Raw genomic sequence first — 18,269 nt, 5'->3', positions numbered from 1 at the left:
ACCTGTGGAGGCTCACTGGGGAATTAGCAGGTGGACAAATGGGAAAAATGTGTCAAGTTGTCAAAATCAGTTGTAGCGCTCAGGCCCAAAGGTGCAACTGTATTGTTTGGGTCACCTGTTCCTCTTCCCAAATAGCACCATGCACTATGACATACAGTACCTGGTTGGGTGGGGAATATTTATTACAGAGGTACTATATATGCAGTACCCCATAGTAAAAGGGATATGAAACAACAACGATAAAACAAAAAGATAAACAATAGAAAGAAATACATTGCAAATAAGTGAATAGTAGAAAGAAATATACTGTTTAAGTCAAGCAACAGAGCAACTTCCCCTAAACCGTATACTGGGGCAATTCCTAGGAGAATTACAACTCTTATTTTAACTCTTATTAATTCAGCAGTCTTAACTGTTCACCAGCTCATTGGAGCACAGCTGTTTTGTCAGAGCACTCAGGATAATGTCCCTTTAAGCACTGATGATGACAGTGACTATGGTTCCTTTAAGTTCTGATAAAGTCTGGTCCTTTTAACCTCTTGGCACTGTCAGTATGCAACTGGTCCTTAGCGGCGAAGGGCTGCATATTTACAGTAATTGCTGCCTATGCACTTGTGCTGAGCTGTGCACTCCCAGCACAGCTACCGTAGACTAACTGAAAGCTCCCGAAAGCTCATTGCGATCTGGAGTTTTCGGACCGCGTGACTGTTCTGACAGCCAATCAGGGAGGTTACATGACCTTAAGCCACGCACCGCCTCCCGGCAACATAAACCTCTTAAAGGGCCAAGAAGCGCTGGCGTCAAGAGGTTAAACACTGAGAATAGCACCGGCTCTGGTGCACTTGCAGGGAACACTGTCCCTTTTTTTGTCAAAGTGTAGGGTGGATCTGGCCTGCAGCTTCTCACCAACTACCTGTGTTAGCAGGTAGTCTCCCTCTATATACTGAGTAAAACACAGTCGGTCTGTGTGCACAGAATTTTTCCCCCTTTGATCAGGTAGCAAGCTCTAGCAACTTCCATGGTGTGTCCCAGATACCACAAGATGTCTGTGCCTCCCTCCCTCTCAGATACAGCAGTGACCAGTCTGTTAGCAGCCAATGGTGAAATCAGCCCTCTCAAAACAACCTCCACATTTCTTCTCCTCAGCCCAAATCAGCAGGGAACAACCTCTCCTCTTTGCCCCAGTGCCTTGAGAAATGTTCTGGCTCATCTTTCCAGCTTAGCAAGCTAGTTGATCTACCAGAACTACATCTCCCACAATCCTTGCAGTCCACGTCCTATGTGCATCCTTCTTTGGTAGAGGGAAGGCTTGGCACTGGCTGCATAATTCGACAATAACAGTACTCTCCTCTCTAAACTGTGCCTGGGTAAAAGTATCCTCTGCAGTACAGACACAGAGTTCCTGTCCTGGCAGAGGTGCAGACTGGGCTATATAACTTTGTCTATCCTGATATACCGGTGCAACTTTCCAAATCAGCCCAAAGCAATCAATAGCTGCTACAATCGTTATGAAGGATTCAAAAGAACTACATTTACTTAACAACCTTTTTGAGAGGGTGCTACAGAATATTTGAGTAGAGCGTTGCATTAACATTGAAGACATGCCCAGCAAAATAAACACTGTCATAGATATTAGTATTGTATAACTTACTGTAAATTAAGGAGGTGGAGGGTCCCACCTCCTATTCAGTATTAGAGGGCAGATACTGTATCGGTGAAGGTGCGTTAAAGGAAGATAAGCCAAAGCAACCACTTATTTTCTAGCAGTCATAAAATAGAGACTCATTCACATGTCTATGATAAATAATTCTATGTTTTAATAGGCATTCTTTTTCCAATGCATTTTACATATGCTTTAGATGCGTTTTCTGTATGCAATTTCCATGTAGGAGAATGATTTGTGTGCCGTCACGTACATTAAAATGCATGTGAAACAAATTTACAGTATGCATTGTATATATTTTGTATGCATATGTGTGCAGAATCCTAAGAAAAATGAAGCACTGTTACATTACACTGTTAACTAGGAGCCATGGCATGAATCCAAAAAAAAGGGGCCACTAGGAGCTCTAGCTTAAGCCATTAATGGGTGCCTTATACACCTCAATCTCGCCCAGTGATGCACAATATAGAATGAGTTCTAAGACAAGAAGACTCATATGGCCACCTATCCCCCTGCCAGTACAAATCTGAACCCCCTATCCCCCCTCCAAGGTAAAATCCTCCCTCCCTCTGAATCCCTTCAGCACAAACCCCCCCCCCCCCACAAAAAAATCACCTTTCCTAGCACAAATCTACTACCCCTCAAATTTACCCTCCAAGCACAAATCCCACCTCCCACCACAAAGTCCCCCCCCGATCCCACCACCTAGCACAAATATCCCCCAAAATTCTACTCCCAGCATAAATACCCCCCAATCATTCCTACTAGCACACATCCCCCACCCCCCCCCCCCCCCCCCACCAAAATAAAACTCCTCCTAGGACGAATTCTCTCCCCCTCTACCATATTACCTCTTCTAGCACAAACCCAACAAATCCTCACAACCCCCATCCCAACACAAATCCACCCAAATCACCACTCCTAGCGCACACCCCTAATTTCCCCTCCTAGAACAATTTGTATCCCCTATCACTCTCCAAACTCCCCCTCTCAACACAAATACCCCCCCTAATCTCCTCGAGGTGCCCCCCCACCTCATATAACCCCACAGTGCCCAGGGCAGCCGCCCCTTCTGCCCATCCTTTGTCTCGGCCCTGGTCACCTTTACTGCACTTTTCATATGCTTATTGGTCTTCACAATCCCCTATGTCTAAGGTACGACTGGGCAAAGAAGAAAAACATATTCAGTATTTTTCTGCAGTGCATGAAAATGTTTCCATGTTTTGTCTCTTTAAAACTGCTACAAGCACACAACATGATCTGTTGACTCTGCCAGAAATCCAGTGAGCTCCTAACTTCCTCTAGTAAGCTGACAACAATTGCTCTACTGAACTGAAAACTGAAATGGTTTTATTAACCCTGCCTGGGTCTTTCCAGGTGGACTACAGATACATAGCATAAGTCAGCATAGCCTAAGGGGAACATGTTCTGTTGTCCAGCAAGGTAGAACAAACACAGAGCTGATTAATTGCTTGGGAAGAAGAGACAGAGTTCTCAGTTCAAGCAATAAAGCCGGCCATAGATGGAGTGATTTTATTCTCTGCAACCACAGTCTGTGTTGATGGGAGAATCACTCATGTGAGGCCATTGTGATCTCCCAGCGGGGGGGAGGCCTCCCCGCCGGGAGAACACAGTAAGCTCTAATAGCCACTAACATTAATGTCATATAAAATCCAGCAGGCTCCATCGATTAACTTAAGTACATTCAGACTGCCCATACAGTACATGGTTCTAATCTTGGCCGGTCCCTGCAGAACTAGCTGAGATTCGAACCATCAGTGGTTGGCTTAAAGGGGTTGTAAAGTCTCAATGTTTTTCACCATAATAGATTGAGGTGAACTATCTTTTTTGCTGCAGCTGTCCCCCCCAGAGCCCTTCTTTTACTTACCTGAGCCCGATCTGTTCCAGTGATGGGCACGAGCCCAACAGCTTCAGCCGCTGTCTCTCTCATCATTGGACAGATTGATAGCAGCAGGAGCCATTCCTGCTGTCTGTGTCAATGGACGCAGCATAAAGCGGCTCTCCGTGGGGGCACCTGATGGAGGGGAGAGGCTTGGATGTGGGGGCACCAGATGGAGGGGAGGGGCCTGGAGCGCAAGCGGGGCACCCCAGAAAAGGGAGGATTGGGGCTGCTCTGTGCACAGGGCAGGTAAGTATGACATGTTTGATATTTTTATGAAAAGAAACTGGAACCTTTACAATCCCTTTAAGTTAAGAGCTCCCTTGATTTATGGTAGGTCAAGAAGTATTTTTCTGAAAAGACATGGATAAATGTGCACGTATTGCAGTGATGTATTTTATATTTATTTACTTGTACTTGAAACTCACAAGATTTATATTTAGTGATGTGTGATGAATTGGGGGATTTATTTTTATTCACTACTTTTTATTAAGTCCTGGTAGATTGTCATGGCTTACAGCATTTAGTCACATTAAATTTTGCAGTGTTTCACCAAACTAGACAGACACTAAATTGTGAGACACGTTACTATATAAAATGTGTTCCTATATGATTATGTACAGTATATGGTATATTAGGTGATTGGGTGTCATGTGTCATGTATTGCTTCCCATCCCTCCCAAATGGTGCTAGATCTACTTGGCATGAATACTAAAGCCAGCATTGGGTATAGCTCGCTGAATACAAGCATCTATTTGGCTGTTGAAGGAAAAAAATCAGTGGTTATGTCAGTTGCAAGACTGCCAAGTTGGCTTCCTTCCAGCTTATTATTATTATTGATTAAATGCACTTCTAGAAATGTAATTCAATATATATTAGATTTTTTATATTTGAGATATTTTTGAGTACTTTCAAGTCTAGTTTATGCATCAAGCATCTCCGTAAATGCGTAAATGCCCATTGACCATCTGCTGTCTATGGTCAGTTTATACCCAACCATACAAAGATAGATTTTTCATCTCTTTGGCCAATACATAATAATCAGTACATTGCTTTTCAATCCCATTATGACACATGTAGGTCCATATACTCTCCACATCTAGAAAGTGGGGCTGCAGCTGTTGCACCATCCTCTTCATAGAGAGTTAGTGTTAGTACAATTCGGGAGCATAGCCTAATGTGTCAACTGAATCCAGAAGGTAGCTATACAATAGCTGCGATACTGCACCTATCTAGAGTAGCTGACATGAACGATGTGTTGTTCAGTGTATCATCCTAGTGTCTGCCGGACCATGGTGTATTGAAAACTCAAGCAGGAAGACCTGATAGATTAATATGTGAGGTTAAACCTGTAGGCCTCCTTTTCCTCACCTTATAGCTAAAAATAATCTCTACCCAGTAAATAAAAGGTCTACTCTTAAGATGAAAATGTAACTTTTCTGGTCTCTTTCTGCAGTTATTAAATATATCTATATTGCTGAAACTCGTTTAGCAGCACAATGTGATATACACGGTGTAGCAGGGTAACCCCGTGCCACTGGGCAAAATGGTGCTTTATGCCAGATTTTGGAGGAAACAAGCACATTAATGATACAGGTGTGTGCTGCATTTATATTAGAGCCAGAGTTAGAGCTCAGAGACCCACCCTCCTGAGGGAGGTCAGTGTGTGTAAAGAAAGCGATGTGAGGTGCTGTTGTGCATCAAGGTGTCCAGGTTGGGACAGAGAAGGGCCCGAGCCTGAGAGAAAGTCTGTGTGGGACAGAAGAAGCATGGAAGCAGTAAGGAAATGCAGAGCTGAGGTGCAGCATCTGTGCATAAACACTGGGATGTGTTTCATGGTCAAGTGGACCAAACAACGGTACTAGAGTTCAGTAGGGCACCTAAAGAGGTACTTGGAGCAGTAAATCTGTCACAAGAGAGCCAGGAGGTTCAATGCATGTTTTTGCAGTGATACTTGGAAAGACATACCTGTGTGAATTTTGATGTCTGTTTAAATAGAAGTGGGCATGAAAAGCCCTGAAAACTATTTCTGGCGTATAGTAAACTCGTGGTTTTGAGGCTACCATTGAGCTAAGAAACCTTGACGTGTCACAACGGTCATATTACTCCCTGCCTCAGTTTCTTACTATCCAATGTCCCTACTGCAAGCACTGAAACACAGACACATGAACTTATATTTATATATACACAGTAGACTAGGAGTATACCTAGTACACTCGGTGCAGCTCCTAGAGTGATATAAAATAAGGGACCATAATAGTGCTTACAGGTTATGTCAGTTAAATATGATATTGACTTGGGTTTATGGCAACTGGTGTTTGTACCTTGAGAAATGTAGACAATGCACCACCAAAATATTTCCACACTATCCACACCTTCAAACATGAGAGCTTCTTACTATTTTGTTCTTTGTTGAACACTACAGTATCCTCAGGAGATCTACACAAACATACAAGCAGCATACAAACCTCACAGAACTTCTATAATTAAACTCAGGACCTCAGTATTTGAAGGTAATGGTGCTAATACTAGCAACCATGCTGCTCACTGTCTATCTGCCTCATGCAGGAGAGATAGTATCACCAGTATCATACTTTGCGAAGGTGTAGGGCAGCCTCTCTCAAACATGGTTTTGTGGATCCCCATGGTTCCTCCAGAGCTTGCTAGGGGTTTCTTGAGTAGTATCCTACCTATACTAACCAGCAATGTATGGGAGCAAATTTCCCACTGGCCACTAGTGTAAGGAGTCACTTCTATACTGTTAAGGGGTACTACTGTGACATTGACCACTAATGCAAGGGTGAACCTATCCACAACCAATGTAAGGATACAGTATATATTTTGTTCAAAGACCAGCAATGTGAGGGGCACTACACGTTTCATTGTTTGCAGCGTTTTAGCAATTGTTATCATTTGTTTCATTTCGTGACCACTGCTTAAAAATAACTATATAGAACAGGTAGGTGTTAAAATGATCTAACCTGGTTGTCAGATACTCTAGGTGGGCCCCATTCTTTACTCTTTTTGTTGAAAACATTTTACAATTTACTTATCATGTTAATGAGTTAGCTGCAGATATATTTTTAACAGAGGTTCCTGTTGATTACTTAAAGAGTTCTCTTGGGGTAATAAGGGTGAAAAAGTCTGGTGCAGGGTATCTCAGCTGTTCTCCCTCTTCCAATAAAGTAATATGATTGTATGTTTAGATACAAGTAGATGTAATTTAGATACAATTTAGGAGTTATTTATTTATACCCCTCTGCTTTTAAATCAGACTGTGACTTTTTTTTTTCCTTTAAACACTTAACAAAAGGAAAAATATTTCCAGACACATTCATTTTGAGAAAATATGTCCTAGGTCATATTTCTAGACTAAACAGTTTTGTCCTTCAAAATGTGGCAGACATGGACCATCATGAAGCTATCAGTCTTCTCCTGCATTTTCTGTCACATTTTGCCATCAACTGTCATTGGCACGCAGGAAAAACAAAACAGGGTGTTATTAAAATCATCACACAGCCGGATATTTGCATTAAGGGTCTGAAGATTTCAGGATAAGGCACACAAAATATGTACAAGTTGTTATTATTTCAATCAGATGGAGTGAGAATTGAATACCAGAAGAGATTCTGCAGATTTATCTAATCACAAACTCCCTGGTGCTGCATAGCGGTTGGCGTAAGGCAGCGCTTTGAAACCCGACAGCTGGGAATTGTCTTTTCTGGACCTGATCTCTTGACAGATAAGAGGCGATGTGTAAATAGTGTTTTTTTTTTAATAAAAACTTGGTGAGATTGAACATTTTCTAGCTTGCTAATGGTATTTATTAGGTAACAGAAAATAGCAATTTTGCCATCTGCCTGAACAAAAAAAAAAGAAAGAAAAATTCTCATTAGGCTTCCATATAGTGCAGCTGCTGAGCAAAGTTTTAGCTGATAAAAAGCTGGTTTATTTAGGCCTCAAATGACACACAAAACCTTTTGTGTGTGTTGTAAATGGGAGGGTTCACAAACAAACGGCACCTCTTAGTTGAAGGGGATTGCTAATATGGCAGCTTGAGATTAAAATTCAGTGTTTAAAATAATAACATCAAGCAGCTGGGTTTTAACAAAGGATATTCTTTTTTTTTTTTGCAAACATGTCTATAATACTAAGAAATAAAACCTTTCCGGAAAGACAAGTCCTAAATGCCCTCTGTAGCCCTGGGCACTGCAGAGCAATTCATTCTCAAAATTCACAGAAGAAGCACTAAGTCATCTAAACCAAATACATTGTTAAAGCTGAAGTTTTTTTTTTTTTTTAATCAGAATCAGGTATGATACTTAAATGAATGACATGTCCTATGTGCTGGTGGCTGCTGGGTCTTCAGCTACAAAGCATAGTGGAGACTTCAATGTCTATAACCTGGCCACAGGTTGCACTTTCCCTCATTACTTTTCCTATGAACAAGCTGCTTTCCGCTTAGGTCATTGTACCAAAAACCACCATCCCAAAGAAACTGTGGTGGAAACCAACAAGCATCTAGTGTTGAAGTAATGTAGTATAAATACTGGTGGAAGGCGAGGGTGGGAATGTGCATAAAAATTATACTTATCTATAAAGATTTAATGTACAATTACTTTGGCAACTATCCTCATGGTTTATGTAACTGCTACATGCTTTGATGCCAGAGATTTGCCCAACAGCCAACAACAGCCAACAACAGCCAACATATAATTTTGATAGGCAGTAACACTAAGTGAAGTTAAAGTTGTCAGAGGAATTTCAAAGTGTTGGACATTCATTTGACCAAGATAGATTACTAATAAAAGGACAAAGGAGCATACAGTCTCATTGATGAGGTATGCAGGAATGCTAAATTCATGGTATGTGATATAGTTATAATATTTACTGTACATTATTGTTCATAATGTTACTGAGCACTGAAAATGCCATAAAAAACAGTATACTGTGTGCTCGAGAACAACATACTCAAAGAGGCGTTGAGATTTTTTACACTTGCAAATGTAGTCAGATGAAGGAAAACTTCAAGCAAGTCCAACAGCTCTACACAGCAAGGCTACCCTCGATGGGCACTTAACTGTAGCTCAAATCCTAAAAATACAAAAAGAAGTGCCCAACCACAATAGAATAAAAGTCCAATATCATTTTAGTTGTAGATTGTTTTTATACTACTTTTTTATATTACTTTTTTTAATCAACAATTAAAATGATCTTGCACTGTTTTATCCAATTTTGGTCTGGCACGTCTTACTGTATTTTTATAATTGAAAAAAGTGAATATTCAGTTTGACCCGAATAAAATTGCATTGTACTAACATTTTGGAAGGGAGAAAAACTGAAGGAAAACTGAATTAAAAAACTTTGATTTATTACATTAGCCAAACCAGAATGTTCTAAATATTTATTTTATTATAGCCGGTGTGTATACAGAAAAGGCGAAGCAATTTTTCGTACTGAATTCCACTATATCTAAAAGTCTATCATCCCTCCAGCGTCTAGCAGCATAGCCATGTTTTAACACATTAGAAAAAGGTCATCCGAACATGAAAATAAAACCTTCATGCTGTTTCCCAACAATTACATTATTTTATGTAGTCTAAGGTAAACATGTCACTAGCTTTTCTTTCCTAATTTACTGGAATATAACTGTCAAGTCCTCCGCTTGTGCATGCCTTTAGCACTGAATACAATATTTGTATGGCCTCATTATATTTATGGCTCTTTAAATCAGATACATTACCTTGACAGATTGCAGTTATATATACACAATGTATAATTGCAACTAATGTAAATTAGAAGATAAAATTGCCATTTGATCTCGGTGCAGGTTTTAATATCTTTTGCAAGGAATGATATCTCTGATTAGACAAACACGAACGCAATTAACATAAAATCTTTTAGGTATTTTCTAAGAAGGTGTCACAAGGTTGTTTCCTGGTGTAACGTGGAAATGGAATGTTAGCTACAATTAATTATTAAAGAGATTTGAGATTAAAATGAGTCAGACAGAGACTAATGGTGGAGATTTAAAACGTAATGGCAAAAAATACTGTCACCTATTGCTTATTAGTATATATAAAGACTACAGATACTTACTCAACTTACATATGGTCTTTTTTTCCCTTAGCCATCACATAAGACTGGAGTTAAATTCCAATCTCTATTCACCATAATGCCACTTCATCATTGAATATTTTATCTCCAAAAAGCATTGTCATGAAAAGTCTTATTTGATATAACTAAATGGATTCTATTTATTCTGATCAGTTTTTTTTCTGTTGTTAGTTCTCAGAGGTCCAAATATCCACTGAAATGAATGTGCACGTTTGGAAAATTGGGAATGTCTTGTATTTGCCAAAGTTCTCTAATATCTATGGTCACTTTAATGCCGCGTACACACGATCGAATTGTCTGGCGTACTTAGTCCGACATACAATCCGGCGGATAATCCGGCGGACTTTCTACCGAACGGACTTGGCCACACACGGACACACAGAAAGTCCGACGTTCGCTTGCACAATGATGTACAGCACGTACGACGGGACTAGAAAAAGGAAGTTCAATAGCCAGTAGCCAATAGCTTCCTTTTTCGTACTTACTTCTGAGCATGCGTCATTCTTAGTCCGCCGTACTAGAATACTGACGAACGTATTGTCCGCTGAAACCCAAGTCCGACGGGAAGATTGGAGTGCAAAAATACTTTCTTAGTCCGCCGGACTTCACGCTGGAAAAGTCCGCTGAAGCCCACACACGATCGAATTGTCCGCTGAAATGCGTTTCGGTGGACTAAGTACGCTGGACAATCTGATCGTGTGTACGCGGCATAATAAGGCCCTCTCCACTTGTAACCACATCAGGTGTCAGGAACCTTGTGTAGCAAGTGCCCATTTTGGTGCAGCAAGTGCATATGCAGTGATGTTAGTTTAACAAGATGTGCAAGGACAAGAATGCGTGAAGTGCCCAGGTTCTACCACAGATCCTGGTGACTGGCTGCCTATTTAAAACTGAGGTATACCTAGCCTCATTGTTGGATTAAAGGAGAAGTACAGCCAACGCTTCTTTGGCTGTACTTCTCCTGTGCTGTCAAGGGGGCGGGAGCTGCCGAATCAGGCTCTCTTCAAAAGAGCAAACACAGTTGATTGATAATAAATGGCTTCAGCCAAACACTAACCATGGGTGAAAGAATTTTTTTTTGTTTTATCATTCCACACAGCACAGTGATCCAATAACCGAGCAATCTGCGGTGTTTGATTGCTTGGTTCTCAGTGTTAGAGCCAGCGGGGGACACATTTTAGCATCGGACCAATGCTGCATCCACCTAAGTATGATTCTGAAAGAAAAAAAAACCATCCCGCACTTCTCTTTTAACGCTAGCTCTGTTCCCTGGTTTCTGTACTCCTGCTTTCCTTCCTACTGAGCTGGCTGGCTACATCTGATACTTTTCTTTGGATTCATTTTGCCTGTTATGTCTGCTACTGATCCATGTTACCGATTTTTGACTAATATTCTGCCTGTTGATTTTGGATCTCGCTGCCATCACAATGCCGACCCCTGTCTGTCTCGGATCTTGATTTTGATAATGATTCTGTGTGTACCTTGGCTGTTACCAAACTTGACTTTTGACCTGACTTCTCAATTTGCTTCAACCTTGGCATCTCCAAGTTCAAGTTTGCCAAACCAACTTCCTGGCACCTGCACCCTTCCCCTGCCCTAGCAGTCCCTGTCTCCACTATCAGGGGTGTTTGGATGGGAACTGTGCAAGAGGCCTCTGTCATCATCTCAGTCAGGTACATGACACCACGATTCTGGTAGTCAGTAGAGGAAAGGAAACATTTGTCTTATCTCACTGACCTAGACCCTTTCTACCATTGTATGCAATACTATCAATGCCAGTAGAAATATGCCTTGGAGAAGGCTATATTATGGCTCAGGCATAGGTTATCCATTTAAACTGGAATAAAATTGAAAATGTGCTATGTATTAGGGAATATGTGGAAATTGTAACTGTGCCTAAGCAGTACCCTGAAAATGTACCTTTTTTTCTCTGGAATTCCTCCTGAAAAAATAGTAATGCACTTCCCAATATGTGATGGTGCCTAGGCACCCACTTCCGCAGGCTCATATCTGTTTATCTGCAGTGTGAGATCGAAGGTTCCTCTTACTGCTAGCCTTAGAATATTTGGAGTAGGATTTGGTGATGTCACTACTGTGCTTCTCACTGTTCTCCTTGGCAGGGGCCTGAAATTGAGGAAACAACTCCCCACCAAAAAGGCCTCCTCCACACAGAGACACAGTGCAAACAAAGGACTGGTAAGTGCAGGGATACCATAGGCAATACATGAGACTAGTCATTTGCCCTCTGCCTGTCTTGCTTGACTAAACTTCTAGAGTTCAGTTCAACTTTATGAATTACTTTAGCTGGCAGAAGGGAAGGCAATATTATCATGAAGTGGACCTGAACATACCATGTGAAGATTTGCTTCTTAAATTCCACAATGTAGGCCCGTAAGGCATCCGCGTCTCAGGAATCCTTGGCTGCAGCCAGAGGACATGTGGGGGAGTGATCTACAAGAAGGGGAAAGACAGAACGTTCCGCCACTGTGTTTTGCATCGAGCATTATCAAACCTAGAACTCCTCAGAACTTTGTAGAAATTAGCAAATAGAAAAAGAAAAAAACTGTTCAAAACAGTTCAAAGCGCCTCCATGGGTACAGAAGAAAAAAATGGTGAAACAGTTCTTTGAAGAAGTCGGGAGTTGGATTCCCATGTGGGAAGAAAAAGCACAAAAAGGAGACAAAAAGAAAGATTTTAGGGACTTAGGAGCTAAATTGAGGAAAAGGACCTGCCAAGGTAGTATTTTCAGGAATACTACCGGCACATTGAGCCACACCAGAAAGGCAGAGGGAGATTAGGAAAGTAAACAAGTGGCTGAAGAGCTGGTGTAGTAAGGAGGGGTTTGGGTGGAATCCTTATGGGTAGAGCTACAAAGGGATGAAGCTAAGGGGAAAATAATCCTGGGAGTATGCTATAGGCCCCCTAACCTGAGGGAGAAAGGGGAGACAGATCTCCTATCACAATTTGTATTAGTAGCAAGGATGGGAAGTGGTATCATAATTGGGGATTTTAACCAGACATAGACTGGGTGGAGGGAACTGTGCATTCATCTAAGGCTCGCCAGTTCCTAAATGTCTTGCGGGACAATTTTATGGGTCAGATAGTAGACGCACCAACTAGAAATAAAGCGTTACTGGATCTACTGATTACCAACAATACAGACCTGATCACGGATGTGGAAATATGGGGCAATTTAGGTAACAGGTATCACAAGTTAATTGGCTTCAGTATAAATCACACAAATAACAAACATAAGGGGAGTACAAAGACACTGAATTTCAAAAGAACCTACTTCCCTAAACTACGAGCCTTGCTAGAAGGTATAAATTGGGATAAAATCTTAGGAACAAAGAACACGGAGGACAGATGGGTTTGCTTTAAGAGCATATTAAATAAGGGCATTAGCCAATGCATCTCATTGGGTAATACATTTAAAAGGGCGAACAAAAGTCCTGGATGGCTTAACTCCAATGTAAAAATACATATTAAAGCAAAGGAGAAGGCCTTCAAAAAATACATGGTTGAGGGATCATCATCGGCATTCAGACTTTAAAAAGAATGGAACAAGAAATGTAAGGGTGCAATAAGGATGGCTAACATAGAATAGGAAAGACACATAGCGGAAGAGAGCAAAAAAAAAATCCTAAGAAATTCTTTAAGTATGTAAACAGTAAAAAAGGGAGGACAGACCATATTGGCCCCATAAAGAATGAGGAAGGACATCTGGTTACAAAGGATGGGGAGATGGTGAAGGTATTGAATTTATTCTTCTCCTCAGTCTTCATGAGGGAATCGGGGGGCTTCAGTAACTAAAACTGCAGTGTTTATCCTCATGACACATCACAGGAATCACCTCCCTGGTTAACAGAGGACAGAATTAAAATTAGACTTGGGAAACTTAACATGAATAAATCACTGGGACCAGATGGCTTGCACCCAAGGGTACTTAGTGAACTCATGTTCTCCGAGACCTGCAGAAAGGAGATTGTCTTCCTCCATTGCCTAGGCCATCCACCAATGCCTGCAGAAGATGAATAGTTCTCACCTGCCACCCCACGCCCTCCGTCGGCTCTTCTAAAATGGGGACACCAGTGCGAGGAAGGGGACCGAGGGCCTACTTCATGCCTCAGCGCTCTCAACATACCAGGCTACATACTTGACCTGCTGGGAGTCATCATAGTTACATGAGTCTTGTTAAACTCCCTTCTGCAAAAAAGTTTTATCCCTATTGTGGGGTCACCAGTAGAGTATTTGTATATTGAAAGCATATCCCCTCTCAAGCGTCTCTTCTCCAGAGAGAATAAGTTCAGTGCTTGCAACCTTTCCTCATAACTAATATCCTCCAGACCCTTTATTAGCTTTGTTGCCCTTCTTTGTACATCCTTCCTGAGGATTATTTTAAATTTTTCTACACTGAACCGCATTTGCCATGCAGTTGCCCACCCTATTAATTTGTTCAGATCTTTTTGCAAGGTTTCCACATCCTGCGGAGAAGTTATTGCCCTGCTTAGCTTAGTATCGTCTGCAAATGCAGAGATTGAACTGTTTACCCCATCCTCCAGGTCATTTATGAACAAATTAAATAGGATTGGTCCTAGCACAAAACCCTGGGGGACCCCACTACCCACCCCTGACCATTCAGAGTACTCCCCATTTATCCCCACCCTCTGAACTCGCTCTTGTAGCCAGTTTTCAAACCATGAACTCACCCTATGGTCCATGCCAACAGACCTTATTTTGTACAATAAACGTTTATGGGGAACTGTGTCAAATGCTTTGGCAAAATCCAGATACACCACATCCACGGGCCTTCCTTTATCTAGATGGCAACTCACCTTCTTATAGAAGGTTAATATATTGGTTTGGCAAGAACGATTCTTCATGAATCCATGCTGATTACTGCTAATGATACCGTTCTTATTACTAAAATCTTGTATATAGTCCCTTATCATCCCTCCAAGAGTTTACATACTATTGATGTTAGTCTATTAATTCAGTTAATTCCCAGGGATGTATTTTGGGCCCTTTTTAAATAATGGTGCTACATTGGCTTTTCTCCAATCAGCTGGTACCATTCCAGTCAGTAGACTGTCAGTAAAAATTAGGAACACTGGTCTGGCAATTACTTGTTTGTGTGGCTCTGTAATAGGATCGTTGGTGCCCTATTTTGCCCATGTAGCGCTAGGAGGTCTGAGGGGTCTTGGCAGCTTACCCTGTTTTTTTGGCGTTGTAGCTATGCAGGGGCTGCGGAACACAGAGCGGGACTGGAGCCCACAGATCATGCATCCGCCATCTTGCGCCTCGAGTCAGAAAACACTTATTAATCATAAAATCATATATTCTAATTCACACCACAATCCTAATCTTGCTTTTCCTCATCAAAAAAAAAATCACCTACTTAAATATAAAAAAAGTGAGTTACAATTATTTGGCCTTTTTTGTGCCTTGAGCATGAAATGCAATTTTAAGAAAAGCACATTACCGAAGAAACATTTCCAGGACTTATACGATTTGTAAATATTGCATTTTGGATTTTATGAGATATAACCAGCTTTATCATGATTATACTTTCCATAAGCACACAAGATTATTGTTGTGCCCTGTATCATTTCTATCTAAATATGTAAGCAAACAGATGTCCATAAGGTAAGAAAAACTGAGCTGAAATTTACTTAAAGTAAACCTGTCACAAATGTGAGCAATTCAAACTAAATATACAATAAAAAAGAGCTTAAAGTGGTTCTGCATTAAAAAAATGAATTGCTATGTTACAGGAAACATCTACAAGTGTTACATTTGAGTTCCTCCTTTAAAGGATAGTTCACAATTACAAAAAAACTGCCTATGATGGTAAGGGGTATTTGTGGATTAAAACAAACTGAGGCTCTGACTAAAGATTAATTATACCCTTGCTATAGGTGTAGGTCAGTTACATGCCTTATGAAGCCTGACTGGAATACTCCCAGGATGTTGCTAAGTACTCCCAGGACGTTGCTAAGTGAGGCCTAGTCATTACTGCTCACCCTCACCATCACAGGAGTGATCTCTTTCTCTGATTCAAACCCGCTCACATACTCTTTCTCTTCCCTGATGCTTTGTCTTGTGATGGTGAAGGTGAGCAATAATGACTAGGCCTCACCTAGCAACGTCCTGGGAGTATTCCAGTCAGGTTTCATAAGGTATGTAAATGGCCAACACCTATAGCAAGGGCTTTTTTTCAACTTTAGTCAGAGCTGCACAGTTTGTTTTTATCTACAGACACCCCTTATTCGCATAGGCAGTTTTGTGGTAAAGGTGAACAATCCCTTTAAAAAGTATCAGCATACTTCCTGTGCCTAGGCACTCCTGTTATTTGGGCCTAATCATTATATATTATTATTATACAGGATTTATATAGCGCCAACAGATTGTACAATATTTTACAAAATAAAAGTAAAAAGTACAGTTTCAATGCAATTCAAGACGAGAGGGTTAGGAGTAGTGATGGCCGAACGGTTCGCCCGGCGGTCGTTTCGCGGCGAATTTCCGACTTTCGCCGTCCGCGGGTTCGAACGCCTTTTTCCGTCGTTCGCCCCGGCGGACTTACGTGTTTAATGTATACAAGAACTTTAACCTTTCGTGACACGTTTATCATGTGTTACAGGACAACCAATTGAGACATGACAGCTCATGGACACTTGGACATTCCCCCTAACCTATAAATACACCCGATCCGGTGGCCATTTTACATTCTTTCTTCTGTCACTGTAGGGAAAGGATCCTGTGTGGAGTAGGGACAGAGAAAACGCTAGCTATTTGGTACACAAAAGTTCTTTTCAGGACTGGTATAGGTGTTAGGTCAGCAGCCTGAGTTTCTTTTGTCAGTTTAGATAAAGGGACAGAGCGCTGTATGCTGCTATTTTAGGGACAGCTCAGCCAGATTAGTCTTTCTTCATCATCATCATCATCATCATCATTAGCTGTTACTATCAGGTCCACAAAAGAGCTGTTCCAGCTAATCGTTCCAGCCTACTCTTTTTTGCCAATTTGTATAGGGACAGGCAGGAAGCAGTGTGTCAGGCAGTGAGGATAATTTTAAAGACTTGCTGTTACTATTAGTTCCACAAAGGTTCTTTTCAGGACTGGTATCAGTGGTACGGTAATAGGCTTGTACACGTATAATATTCTTTCTTCCAAATATAGAAAGAATATTATACTTGACTGCTGCCCTTCTGCTGCAGTCTGCTAATCATTCACAACTCACTTGTTCCACAAAGCTCTTTATCAGGACTGGTAACTTGGTCTGTCTAGGGTGCTACGGTACATAGGCTTGGGTGCGGTACAGTCTGCTGTTCTGTAAGGACCGCTATCGGTCCACAATACATAGGGTTGCCGTGCACTACTGCTGACCGCTGCCCTATACTGCAGCAGTCCTTCATTGGTATAGGGACTGACGTACAGTCTGCTAATCACTAACACACAACCTGCTTGGTCCACAAAAGTTCTTATAAGGACTGGTAACTTGGTATAGGGTGCTACGGTACATAGGCCTGAGTGCGTTACAGTCTGCTGTTCTGTAAGGACCGCTATCGGTCCACAATACATAGGGTTGCCGTGCACTACTGCTGACCGCTGCCCTATACTGCAGCAGTCCTTCAGCGGTATAGGGACTGACGCACAGTCTGCTAAACACTAACACACAACCTGCTTGGTCCACAAAAGTTTTTATAAGGACTGGTAACTTGGTATAGGGTGCTACGGTACATAGGCCTGAGTGCAGTACAGTCTGCTGTTCTGTAAGGACCGCTATCGGTCCACAATACATAGGGTTGCCGTGCACTACTGCTGACCGCTGCCCTATACTGCAGCAGTCCTTCATTGGTATAGGGACTGACGTACAGTCTGCTAATCACTAACACACAACCTGCTTGGTCCACAAAAGTTCTTATAAGGACTGGTAACTTGGTATAGGGTGCTACGGTACATAGGCCTGAGTGCGTTACAGTCTGCTGTTCTGTAAGGACCGCTATCGGTCCACAATACATAGGGTTGACGTGCACCACTGCTGACCGCTGCCCTATACTGCAGCAGTCCTTCAGCGGTATAGGGACTGACGTACAGTCTGCTAAACACTAATACACAACCTGCTTGGTCCACAAAAGTTCTTATAAGGACTGGTAACTTGGTATAGGGTGCTACGGTACATAGGCTTGAGTGCGGTACAGTCTGCTGTTCTGTAAGGACCGCTATCGGTCCACAATAGATAGGGTTGACGTGCACCACTGCTGACCGCTGCCCTATACTGCAGCAGTCCTTCAGCGGTATAGGGACTGACGCACAGTCTGCTAAACACTAACACACAACCTGCTTGGTCCACAAAAGTTTTTATAAGGACTGGTAACTTGGTATAGGGTGCTACGGTACATAGGCCTGAGTGCGTTACAGTCTGCTGTTCTGTAAGGACCGCTATCGGTCCACAATACATAGGGTTGCCGTGCACTACTGCTGACCGCTGCCCTATACTGCAGCAGTCCTTCATTGGTATAGGGACTGACGTACAGTCTGCTAATCACTAACACACAACCTGCTTGGTCCACAAAAGTTCTTATA

The 18,269-nt window shown here is 41.8% G+C and overlaps 1 protein-coding gene across 5 annotated transcripts in view; it reads right to left on the bottom strand.

Moving 5' to 3' along the window:
• Positions 1-18,269, bottom strand: part of ELFN1 (extracellular leucine rich repeat and fibronectin type III domain containing 1) — an 808,405-nt gene that overhangs the window by 578,441 nt on the left and 211,695 nt on the right. The gene's annotated exons all lie outside the window — the stretch shown is intronic.

Source organism: Lithobates pipiens, unplaced genomic scaffold, assembly GCF_037356315.1.
Source record: "Lithobates pipiens isolate NorthernLeopardFrog02 unplaced genomic scaffold, aLitPip1_a1.2 Scaffold_22, whole genome shotgun sequence".
NCBI lineage: Eukaryota > Metazoa > Chordata > Amphibia > Anura > Ranidae > Lithobates > Lithobates pipiens.
The sequence above is the reverse complement of the archived record's forward strand: the minus strand, read 5'-3'. Positions and strand labels throughout refer to the sequence as shown.